We start from the raw sequence: 10,714 nt of genomic DNA on the forward strand, positions 1-10,714 counted from the left end.
TGCCCCTTGACCCTCCCCAGCCAGCACCCACAGCGCTCGGCACGAGCCTGCTGGTTCTCGCTCTCCAGTGATAGGGAGCCTGCATTTCTGCTGAGGGCATGGCAGCCCTTCATCACGAGATGGTGGCTGGGCGCCAGCCCACAGCCTGAGGGATGGGGTCCTTCCCAGCGGGGCTGGGGGAATGAGTGCAATGCAAGTGCTTACCCCTTTCACCCCGGGGTAAGTGCTCGAGCGGCTGGGCCACTTAGACAAGTACTTCAGCCACTCCGTTACCCAAGCCCTGTCATTGCCATCCCAGGTAAGTGGCAAGAGGAGAGAGGCTGGTCTCAGCTGCCCGTGGCGGTGGGCTGCTGGGGCATTATCTCGGGGCAGGGTGAAACCCGCAGACTGCACCCTCCCTCTGCCAGGTTTCCTCCCGGCTGCCTGGGGAGGTGCTTCTGCCCTCAGCCGCAGTGTTATCCAGTGGTAAAGTGGGGAAAAAAACCCTGAGATCGTGGGTCATGTGTAATGAACTTGTGGATTGCATCTGCCTCACTTGCCCTGGCTCTGCTAGCCAGCTCTGCACGCTAACTGGGACACGCTAGCTGCACAGCTCGGCTCAGGGCGAGCAGGAGGAGCTCGCCACCCTCCAGCACCTCATTCTCATTCCTGAGCGCCAGGAATTTCATGCGCTGTGCAGCCGGTAACCCGATGCTGAGCCTGGCCTCCCAGGAGACCCCATCAGCGCTTGTGATGTGTCTCTGGGAAATCAAGGGCTGCGTCCAGCGGCAGAAGTAAAGAGCTGACATTTGTAGCACTGCGTTCCTCTGCCCATCCCGCAGTGCTCAGCACGCTACACGCGGGACCAACGGGAATCGCGCTGCTTTCCACTGAAACGCAGCCATGTCCGGCCTGAAGAGAAACAGCTGTGGGGAAGAAGAGCACACCAGCCCTGAAAACCAATTTAGGCAAGCAGACAAGAAAAATCCTGCAGCTTGTTGAAACTGGAAGTAAATGTACAGAGAAAAATGGACTTATGCAAGGACGCGGGCCTGACTGCTTCGACTGTTCGCAACAACTGCTTGTAAAGGTTAGAGCAAAGGGCAAGCCAGGCTGCCTGGGACCTGGGCGTATGCCTGGTATAAGAGGATAATCAGATGCCTTCACACGCCAGGTATTCTCGATGCTAATGCAGGTTCTGGGGGTGGTGAGCTGATAAATGCCTGCAGATGGAAGTCACAGGATTAGCTAGACCGGAGAATGAGAGCCTAAGCCTCAGCAGGACCTTTGATGGCCATCAAGGCGCGAGCTGTGGACGTCCGCTTCAAGTGGTGGTGCTCCTTTTTGCAAATGCTTCCGAGCTCTGCCAGGCCTTCAGTTTAACCTTGACTCAGAGGAAAGAGCAGCATTCAGAGAATCACCCACTCCTTCAACGTGGAGTTCGGCTCTGCTGGACCCCCAGGTTAGTTCATGGGAGCTGGCACCTGTGTGGGTGGAGGCGGTGAAACTGCAGTGCGGCTCTTTGACCCTCCTGCTCCTCTCAAGGTGGTGGGAACACCTTTTTACTCCAGATCACCAGGCTGTGTGCAGTCTCAGCACCTGCTTAGCCAAGCAGGCAGCAAGAGCTGCCTCTCCTGTATCACCTCATGCTCTTTGATACTGAACATCCTGGTTGCCTCCACATCCCCATCTTGCCAGAAAGAGCCCATACTGTGGGAAAGCTTGCTCCCACTCAGACCAATGAACCTGTGCGCCCCGTCTCCTAAAGAAAGTAGTTTTTGTAATAGCTTTGTTCAGGGTGACGGTGAGGCTTACCTGCCTGCTGCCATGCTAGCTCAAGGTCAAGAGACCTTTCTGTGAATGCTGCAGCTCAGGACACCAGCCCAAATAAAGGAGCTGACACTAGTGTCAGACATGGACGTACCTCCCCGTCCTGCCCCTGTCCCCCTCCTGCCTCAGAGGTATGCCAGCCTTGAGGCATGGGCTCTGGGTAGGGCTCAGCTGCCGGCAGGCTGTGGTGGGGCTGCAGGTGACTTCAGGCACCGCAAGGGACAAGAAATTTGCAGGACTCATGCTCCCCTACCCCAGAGAGCAGGGGCTTGTCTGCAGCTCACCCACCCCTCGCCCAGCCCCAGGGCATTCCCTGTTACCTGTACACGAGCCTCGGTGAGGTCTGTCCTCATGGCTAGCTGCTCCCTGGCATAGACGTCTGGGTAGTGGGTCTTCTGAAAGACCTTCTCCAGCTCCTCCAGCTGGTAACTAGTGAAGGTGGTACGGTTCCTCCGCTTTTTGCCCTTGTTGCTCTCCGAGTCAGCCTTGTCCATGGGGCTGGGGAGGTCCGTGCTGGCCCGGTCCTGGGGCACTTTCACCCCGGCCTCCTTCACGCTGAGGTAGCTGCTGTCCATTCCCGAAGGGTCGGAGCTGGGCTGCAAGTCGGCCTCTCCCAAACTGCTCTCCTTACCTAGTTGGGTGGAAGGGCAGGGAGGGGAGAGGAGAGCAGGTTCGAGCAGGGTGGGAAGGGCAGGAGAGAGGAGGGAACAGACGTCAATCTTTCTACCAGTTAAGTGGTTCAACCATTCAAAGCTAGCTATGGCAGCTGGGCAGCAGTCCCCAAACGCAGGCTGACACCGCCCCGGGCAGAGGCCGAGGAGGGTGGCGAGGCAGAGGGCTGCCCTGGCCAGGCATGGGAAAGCTGCTGGCCTCGGCCTCAGAGGCTGCTGGCGCTGGGCTTGGGGGCAGCATGGACGCCTGGCCCGGCTGTATTCAAGGGAGAAGGCGGCTGTTACACCAGGGGGGCTGATGGCAGCCCACGGATGCCAGCAGAGCTGGGGAAGGGGAGGTTGGGGCGAGCTCTGCCAGCTCCTCCCAGTCCCCTTCCATGAGCCTGGCACACCCACGTGCCCACACCCCAGCGAGACCCTTCTTCACCCACCACCCACAGCGGGACTGAACCCTACGGAGCACTACGTTCCGGGGTCCTGGCCACAGGAGAGGCCTCGAGGGCAGAGGGACTGGACCCAGGCCTCAGAGGACGGTCCCCAGTCACCAGCCCATCCGTGCTCCCCTGCCCAATAACACACGGTAGATAACCAGGGGTGCACAGCAGCCACGCAGGGCGCTCGGTGGGATCTGTTTTCTGCTCGTGCATCCCCAGGCAACGGTGGTGGGTGGGCAGAGGTGTTCCTCACTGACACCCCACAGTCAACCCCACAGCCTTCTGCGAGGACTTGCACCGCTTTTGGCAGAGAGGCTGTGAACGGGGCTTAGTGCCACAGAACAGGCTGGTGTGAGACCCCTGCGGTATGGCAAAGCAGGAGGTGGTTCTTGCAACCACGGCAGTGAGCTGGTCCCTCTAAGGCTTAGCAGCTATGAAACCAGGTGTACGTGGCATCAAGCACTGGCAAAGGGTGCTGTGATGGGGCATCCTCTCCTGCCCACCTCCTGCCTCCAGCAATGGTAGTGTCCCCTTCATTAACAAGACCACTGCCATGCCAGCAGGACCCTGGTGGGGACCCACTGGCACATAGCACCTCTGATGACAAGTGGCCACGGCTCTCCCTTGCCTGCTGCCACTGCTCCGTGCCGCGGGCTGTCCCCTGGCCAAAAAAAGAGGGATTTGTGTGAGTGACTGGCCTCCCCGGTATGTGCTGCCCAGCCCAGTGCCACACCTGCCCACATCTCTGGCTGGGACCTTTGGACAAAAAATATGGTAGCCCATGGCAGCAGGGTTTAACCTTGAGCTGCTACACTCATCTCCTAAAGGTCTGGGAAGAAAAGGGTGCAGTGGTACTTCCTATCTGTGCTCTCCTTACCAAATTTCACATTAACCTATTTTTAAATGTTCTCATTCTTGGATCAGTCTTTCTGGGAAGCAGCTCCACCATCTAGTGATGTCCCCACTGGAAGATTTCCCTCAGCAGTGTCATATCCAGGGTCATTAATGCCAGCTCAGGCATCTTACCACATGTCTTTGGAAGGCCCCATTTTTTCTAGCATTCGTCCCGCGTTACAACACCCTACCACCTAGTTTACTGCATATTTACAGTTTAGCCCTTGTGTGAACAGCTCTGTCACGGCTTCACAGCCAAAAGCCCGCAAGTGAGCTTGTGAGAATCCTCGCCCTTTGCTCACTCTCGCAGCTGAAAGACTGTGTTGAGGTGATTGGGATGAAAACAGGAGGAGGAAATGTAACTGTCACCCTTGGGCACGAGGGCAAAGGCGGCCCAGGTTTAAGCTGGGGAGGGTGAGCTATGAAAGGGATTTGAGAAAAAAATTACCCAGTTAGTACAGAGGAGTCGAGGGGAGGACTGGGATGAAGGCACTGGAGACGCAGGAGCTATCTGCCACTACCACCCGACTGTATTTCCAAATTTATTGCTTTCTCTAATGCTCGTGGGATTTTTTTACACAGGCTTTTGAGGAGCTCTGTGTAAAGCTCAGCAACGCCTCGTGTCGTCGATCTCAACTCTCTTCACTTTGATCCTTAGGAACATTTTGCCAAGATTATACTCCCTGGGCTCCGGGGCCAGCGTGCAGGCCAGTGATTGCCAGCCAGCCTCCTCTTTGCACCTGCACCCTCCCATGGGCTGAGCTGCTCCGCCGCTCCTCGGGGATGCGGGTGGACAGGCCCCTCCAAAATGTGCTTGGACAGTGTCCTGCCCCACAGCCTGGCTAAACTGTATGCTATGGCCATGATATTTATTATTTTCAGAAGTAATGGTAATAAAACAGTTCCAGAAAGTCTGCAGCAACTGACTACCACCTATGAGAGTCAGTAGAGATGGAGTAATAAATAAATAGAAGTATTCCAGGAAATTTTTCCTCCTTTCTTTCTTTTTTTTATTATTTATGATGTCAGGAAGCTCAGTACATTTTTCCCCTGTACTTTTGTGTTGGCTGCCTCCCTAGCTCCCGGGCCCCCTGAAACTCCAGCAGCAGCAAATGCAAGACCTGAGGCGTTTACTTGGGAATTCCCTTGACGTTTCGTATCTGCTCGAGTGGCTCAGCTAGCTGGGGAAGGGTCTGCACACACACGCACCAACACACGCACACAGAGAAAAGGTCTGATGTAATTTCCTTGACTGCACAGCTCAAACTGCAGCTGGGAGCTGGGCCCAGGGCCCTCAGCAGCGAGAGTTACCTCCGCCATGAGCCGTCAGCCCTGAGGAGCAAGCGACCGTCCCCGCTGCACATGCCGCGAGTGTCCCCATGCCTGCCTGCCACCAGCCCAGAGACTTCCTTGCCGGCTCGGCCACGCTGCGCTCATGCTCCCGCGCTGCAGCAGACATGGGCTCCTTTACCTCCAGCCCCTGCGGGCGCTGGCAGGGATGGGCTGTCTCCATGAGAGGGGCAGTGAGAGTGGGATGGAGGCCAGGAGGCCGGGAGCACGGACGGCGGCATAGGGAGGGGATGGCGTGCATCCACCCTTGGCTGAGCATCCAGAGGAGTAACTCTCATTCCTGAGGAACAGGCTCCCTGACCTCAAAACAGTCATGCTAACTGCTGAAGTGAAACAAATTGCATACATCTGCATATGGATATGCCCAGACTTCCTGTAACTGGAGAGGGCCTCAAAGTTTCAGTGCAAAGTTTGGGGTGTCTGTTTCTAATCAAACCTAGAGAGACCTTGAGTTACATATTGTGAAGATCTCCATGACAAGGAAGTAATGTGAGTATCATTGCACCCTTACAAGCCTGACAGGAACACTTGGTGCCTCCTTCGCTGCTCACAACTCTGCCCTTGCCTTCATAGCAGTGGAAGGAGGGTATTTTCTGGCTTCCCATGCTGATGCCTTGCTCTCCCAGTGCCTTGGCTGCCTGCTAGACCATCGGCACTCCCAAGACCTTCCCTGAGTCACCCTGTATCAGTTGCCAACAGCCCAGGACAGCTGGGCACGTGGGCCTCCATCATCATGCTGCTCCTTTTCAGAAAGGAGAGCTGTCTGCATCCCCAGTTCACCTGGAGGGGACATGTCTTTCCGATCTCATGGCATCTGTCCTGGGAAGCCCAGAGAGGAGGAATGGGGTGCAGCAAACACAGACCACGCCGCATGCGTGGCCACGCGGTGAGCCCCCGAGATGTCCAGGTAGCACGCAGCTCTGCTGACACCCTTGCTAGAGGGAACGGGCATTTTAATCACGCCGTCACAACATTTGGATTCACAACTCCTATCTGTTTTTTTCCTGAAGTGTGCTATTTTGGGAGGGTGATGAAATCTTCTCTATGTACAATCTTAACCATGAGATTTAATTCAGTGCAATGTCAGCTCGGTGCATCCGCATGGCAAGGGAGAGTGGGATGTTTCAAATACACAACTTCGGACTCAGCCTGAAATGCGAGGTCTCCTTTGCACAGCACATACGCGACAAGTCACGACTCCTTTGTGATAGACTCCTTCACACACAGAGATCCTGTGATTGCAGTGCCACAACCCAAGAGGTTGGAAGACATCTCACAGCCAGAAAAACCCAGGGTTGCAGGCAGCACCGGGCTGCTTCCCCCCAGGCTGCAGGCAAAGAAGCCTGCAGGGTCTTGGCGTTGCTAATGTACTTCTCTGGCAGCATCTCGTCCAAGCTGTTACAGTCTCCGTGAGGAGCCCCACGCTATCTCAGCCCCTGGGGGCTCTGAGTAGCCCAGGACACCTGGACGCCTACTGGCACACAGCAGCTCAGCGAGGCTGCCCGCCGGTGGCCAACCCATGCCCAAAGTGTGTGGCACGGGCGGCATGTGGCTTGTGCCAGGCAGTCTCTCTGTTCCCATGCTAAGGGGCACAGGGGCCTTCTGCCTTCCCATCCAGGCATGGGCACAGGGTTTTCTCCCCCAGACCCCTACGGACTCCTACACTGGCCATTTCATGGTGCCTCTCCCTGCACACACAGCCATGGTCTGACTTCTACTTTGCATAGCAACGATGCTTTCCAAAAAAAAACCCACAACAAAACCTCTAGTGCAGATGTTTAAGAGAGCTTTTTAAATCCAGTTCTGGCTCTTAATGTCATTCTCTCAACTCTTGCTTAAATACCAGTGCTAAAATTTTGCCTAGATAGGGTTTGGGCAGTGTATGCTACACTTCTTACCAAGGAAGATTTGCACCACAGCCCAGCGAGAACATCTCCAGGACTTGGCTGGCCATACTAACCTTATCCGATCCTTGTGATCCTGCCTTAACACATGGCGAAGCCATTAAACTTGTTCCCAAGTTGTCTGTTGCAGTCTTCTGCCTCCTGTCTGTCATTGCAGCCTAGATGTCAGCACAGAGCTATCATTTTAAAAAAATCCACATTTTGGGTTATATAGGATAAAACGGAGAGGCTGGATTTTAGACATAAAAAGACCCAAATATTTAGGTTTATTCCCATTCAGGGAGCGATCTCTCTTGCAGTCTGCAGATGTAGAGAGGAGTGTAAAGATGGAGAGAAGACCCAGAATTTTGTGACTGAATCTGGAATCACTGATTTTATTAGCAGTGATCAGATACTTACTCATACCTTCACTCTTGGGCCCAAATGAAATGTAAAACTCGGCAGCATTCATCTCAGTTGTGGGTGGTAGAAGACTACATAAGACACAAGCCATTGACATCATTCTGGAAGCTGCAGTTATTCTTGCTGCTAAGCAGAAACTGGTTGGAGCGTCTCCATCGCAACTCTGGATGAGGGTGAACATATCTCCTTGTGTCCAGCCTACCAGTGGTTCCCCTGAGTTTGCACAAAGCAGAGCTGGTTCCTGTATGAAAGCACATCTGTCGGTTTATCCCAGCCAGGGAGCTCATTCAGTTCATCCTGCAGAACCTTAAGGAAAGCTGGAATATGCTCCAGGCAGGTCCTCTGCTCATGGCATGGCACAGCATGCGCCAACTTCCCGCGGTGCTGAGGAGACCACTGCATGAATGTGCTCATCTGCACCGACACCGTCCACCTCTGCTGAGCCCGACCAAAGCTGCTGGCGCTGCTGCTCCGCTGCCTGCAGCCTCCTGAGGCTCTACAGCAGAGGAGGGACGTCGTGAAACCCACAGACCAAGAATAGCTGTGAAATACCTGGCCACCTTGGGGAGCTAATTACAGACAGAGCAAATTCCTACAGAGAAAACCTATTCATAGAAGGATGAAAGGAGGAGAGGAGTGTTTCTTTCTACCGTGCTCCTCCTGACCACACCTAGGGCTCCTCTCTCCAAGAAGAGACTTATTTTTCGGAGCAGGGCATATAGCAGGAGCAAGACTAAGGCCTGAAGCAGAAAAACCTCAAAAACCCCTTCTGCTCCTGAAAGGCAGTTGGGGACAATACCAAAGGTGCCACACAGCACTGGTTAGTCCACAGGTTTTTGGTGGCCCTGTAGCCAGCGTATAACGTAAGTCACTGGCTCTGCCTCCACTCTGCGTGCCTCGGAGATGCTTCCCTGGGAGTCAAAACCACCTCAGCCCTGGCTGCACTTAGACCCTCTTGTGCCTGGCTGGTTACGTTCCCCTCGAGTAAATCACTGTGTGGGTTTGGGGACAGCCAGCTAAACATTAACTCCAGTGCTGCTGAGAAGCTAACATCACAGCAAGCCTGGGGAACGTGTGCACGTGTGTCCGCGTGTGTGGTGTTTGTTTGTGGAAGTTGCTGTTCCTCTTGCTTTTTTTCTGCACTAGTTTTTTTCCCCATACAAACATCTGCTTTCAAGGGCACATGTTGCTTTATTGTCTGATTAGCTGAATTCACACACCCTGTGGCTACTTGGGGAGAGCTCAGCACCATCTGTACAAACGCAACATGCACTGCTTGCTCCTCTTTCATGTTATTTAAAGGACACTAACAAAACTGGCTTTTATATAAACAAATCAATTCTGAAAACTCCGCATAGAAGCTGTGGCTAGAGCAATAAGGCACAGATTATGCCCCAAGTCCTTCTTCATGTGGCACGTTCATTTGAACAGCAGGAAAGAGCTGACTAGCACATTTTGAAGGCACAAAAATGCTTCTAGCAACCTGCCGTAATTGCAGCTCGCTTTCTGTCTCCCAGAATGTGACATAGGGAAAAGAGAAAGAGCAAGAAAATGTACTGCCATTGCCTCCACAGGGAGAAAATGAAACTGCTCTGTTGGCTAACTCACGCTGAATGTGAAAGGAGATTATTGTTTATGCCACATATTCTGAAGCTGGGGATCCTGCCTTTCCCTTAGGAACCCATTAATTTCTTAGTGACCTGGCTCTCTCCTTTCTGACACTTGAAGGTCTTCGGTGCCTTGGAGATGTGCTCTGCCATGCCGGGATCAGCCGCAAGATGGCTTTTCAGTGACCGTGGAGGGAGGTGACAGTCACCTCTGTGCAGCTCAGTGGCAGCCAGACCCTCAGTAGATCCCGCAAAGGCAGCCCCGGGCTTAGGGCTGAGGGTGGTCAGCTACAGGTTTTCAGCATGCCAGGCTACGTGCAGAGTCCTGCTTGAAAGTATGACAGTCAAGATGGGTCAGCTACTGCATTTTAAAATGTCTCTTTTGTTTCCCACTATGGGCATGTCACAAACAGCTGGGAAATAATTGTGGGTTTCTGCTATGTCCTACTTGTGTCTCCCCCTAAAATAGTGCATGTGAACCAAAAGCCACCTAGTACCTCTAAACTGATATATCACCAGTGCTTGTCTGTCAAGGAAGATGGATGAGGCAGGCAAGGATTGGAAGGGGGCTTGAAAGGGCTTTCAGTTTCCCTTTAGCTCTAAATTTGACACCTTTTGGATACTCCTTACAAAGCAATCCTCCGCCTTGCCATGGCCACGGTCACCTGAGGGTCTTGGCTTTTCTCAAGTCCCTCAGAGCCAGATGTGAGCACGAAACTGCTCTGAAGACCTGGCTCAATGCTGAATAAGACAAAATACGGGACCTTATAAAGAAAAAAAAAATCAGCATTACTAATATAGAACAAAGTATTGAATGGGATCGTCTCAGCCGTAGACACATACCTACACGCAGGCCAGTAGCTGTTTATTGGGAGTTAAGTCCCAAAGGGTCCACAGACCCTTGTGTAAATGAAAGGCAGAGTAGGCAGCTGTTTGCTGAAGACTTCATTCTCCGCAGACGAGCACTGCCGGCAGCTTGGGGTTCTGCACACCCTGATGCACTGACGTGACATGGCACCTCTGTCCTGCTCCCGTCTGAGCTGAGCGTCACTCACTGGCCACCAGCATCTGGGGCAGCATCTGCCCCATCCACCTGTCTGCCTTATTTTAGGATCATCCATTTCTCTCAGGATTGTGTTTCCTTTAGAAAATCTAGATATAGTGATGTTGCTCCTCCCGTTTGAAAATTATTTCCAGCAGAGTTACATGAGGACAGTGTTTAAGGTAGCCAGGATTCAGCCCCCTCCCTGCTCCCAGGCCTTATAAAGTCAGGCCCTGTACCTGCAGCGGGGAAGGGTAAGCGCTGGGGAGGGCTGGGGCTGGTGGCAGGCAGTGCCAGTGGAAACACTGAGGGTTGTTCCGATGTGAGTGACATCGGAGTGAGATGAGGGGTAATGCAGGGCTTCGGGCTAAGCTCTCACTCTGAAAGGAAGAGCACAAGCCTCCCCATCGGCTGCAGATTTATGTATTCCTCTTAACCTCACCCAGGCCCTTTGGCCACCTCGAGGATCTGAAAAGATCCCTTGCTGGAGCACTGCAGGACACATGCGGGCTCTTCACTGCAAGTTGTCATCTCCTCCAGAGCTTTCCCCTGCAACCAGTCAGCACTTCCCTCTTCCCTACAACATCCCCAGACACTTTCC

General features: G+C 53.7%; 1 pseudogene; it reads right to left on the bottom strand.

The window, feature by feature from the left end:
• Positions 1-2,093: 2,093 nt before the first annotated feature.
• LOC104619004 lies at positions 2,094-2,384 on the bottom strand (annotated as a pseudogene).
• Positions 2,385-10,714: the final 8,330 nt, after the last annotated feature.

Source organism: Phaethon lepturus, unplaced genomic scaffold, assembly GCF_000687285.1.
Source record: "Phaethon lepturus isolate BGI_N335 unplaced genomic scaffold, ASM68728v1 scaffold28780, whole genome shotgun sequence".
NCBI classification, from domain to species: domain Eukaryota; kingdom Metazoa; phylum Chordata; class Aves; order Phaethontiformes; family Phaethontidae; genus Phaethon; species Phaethon lepturus.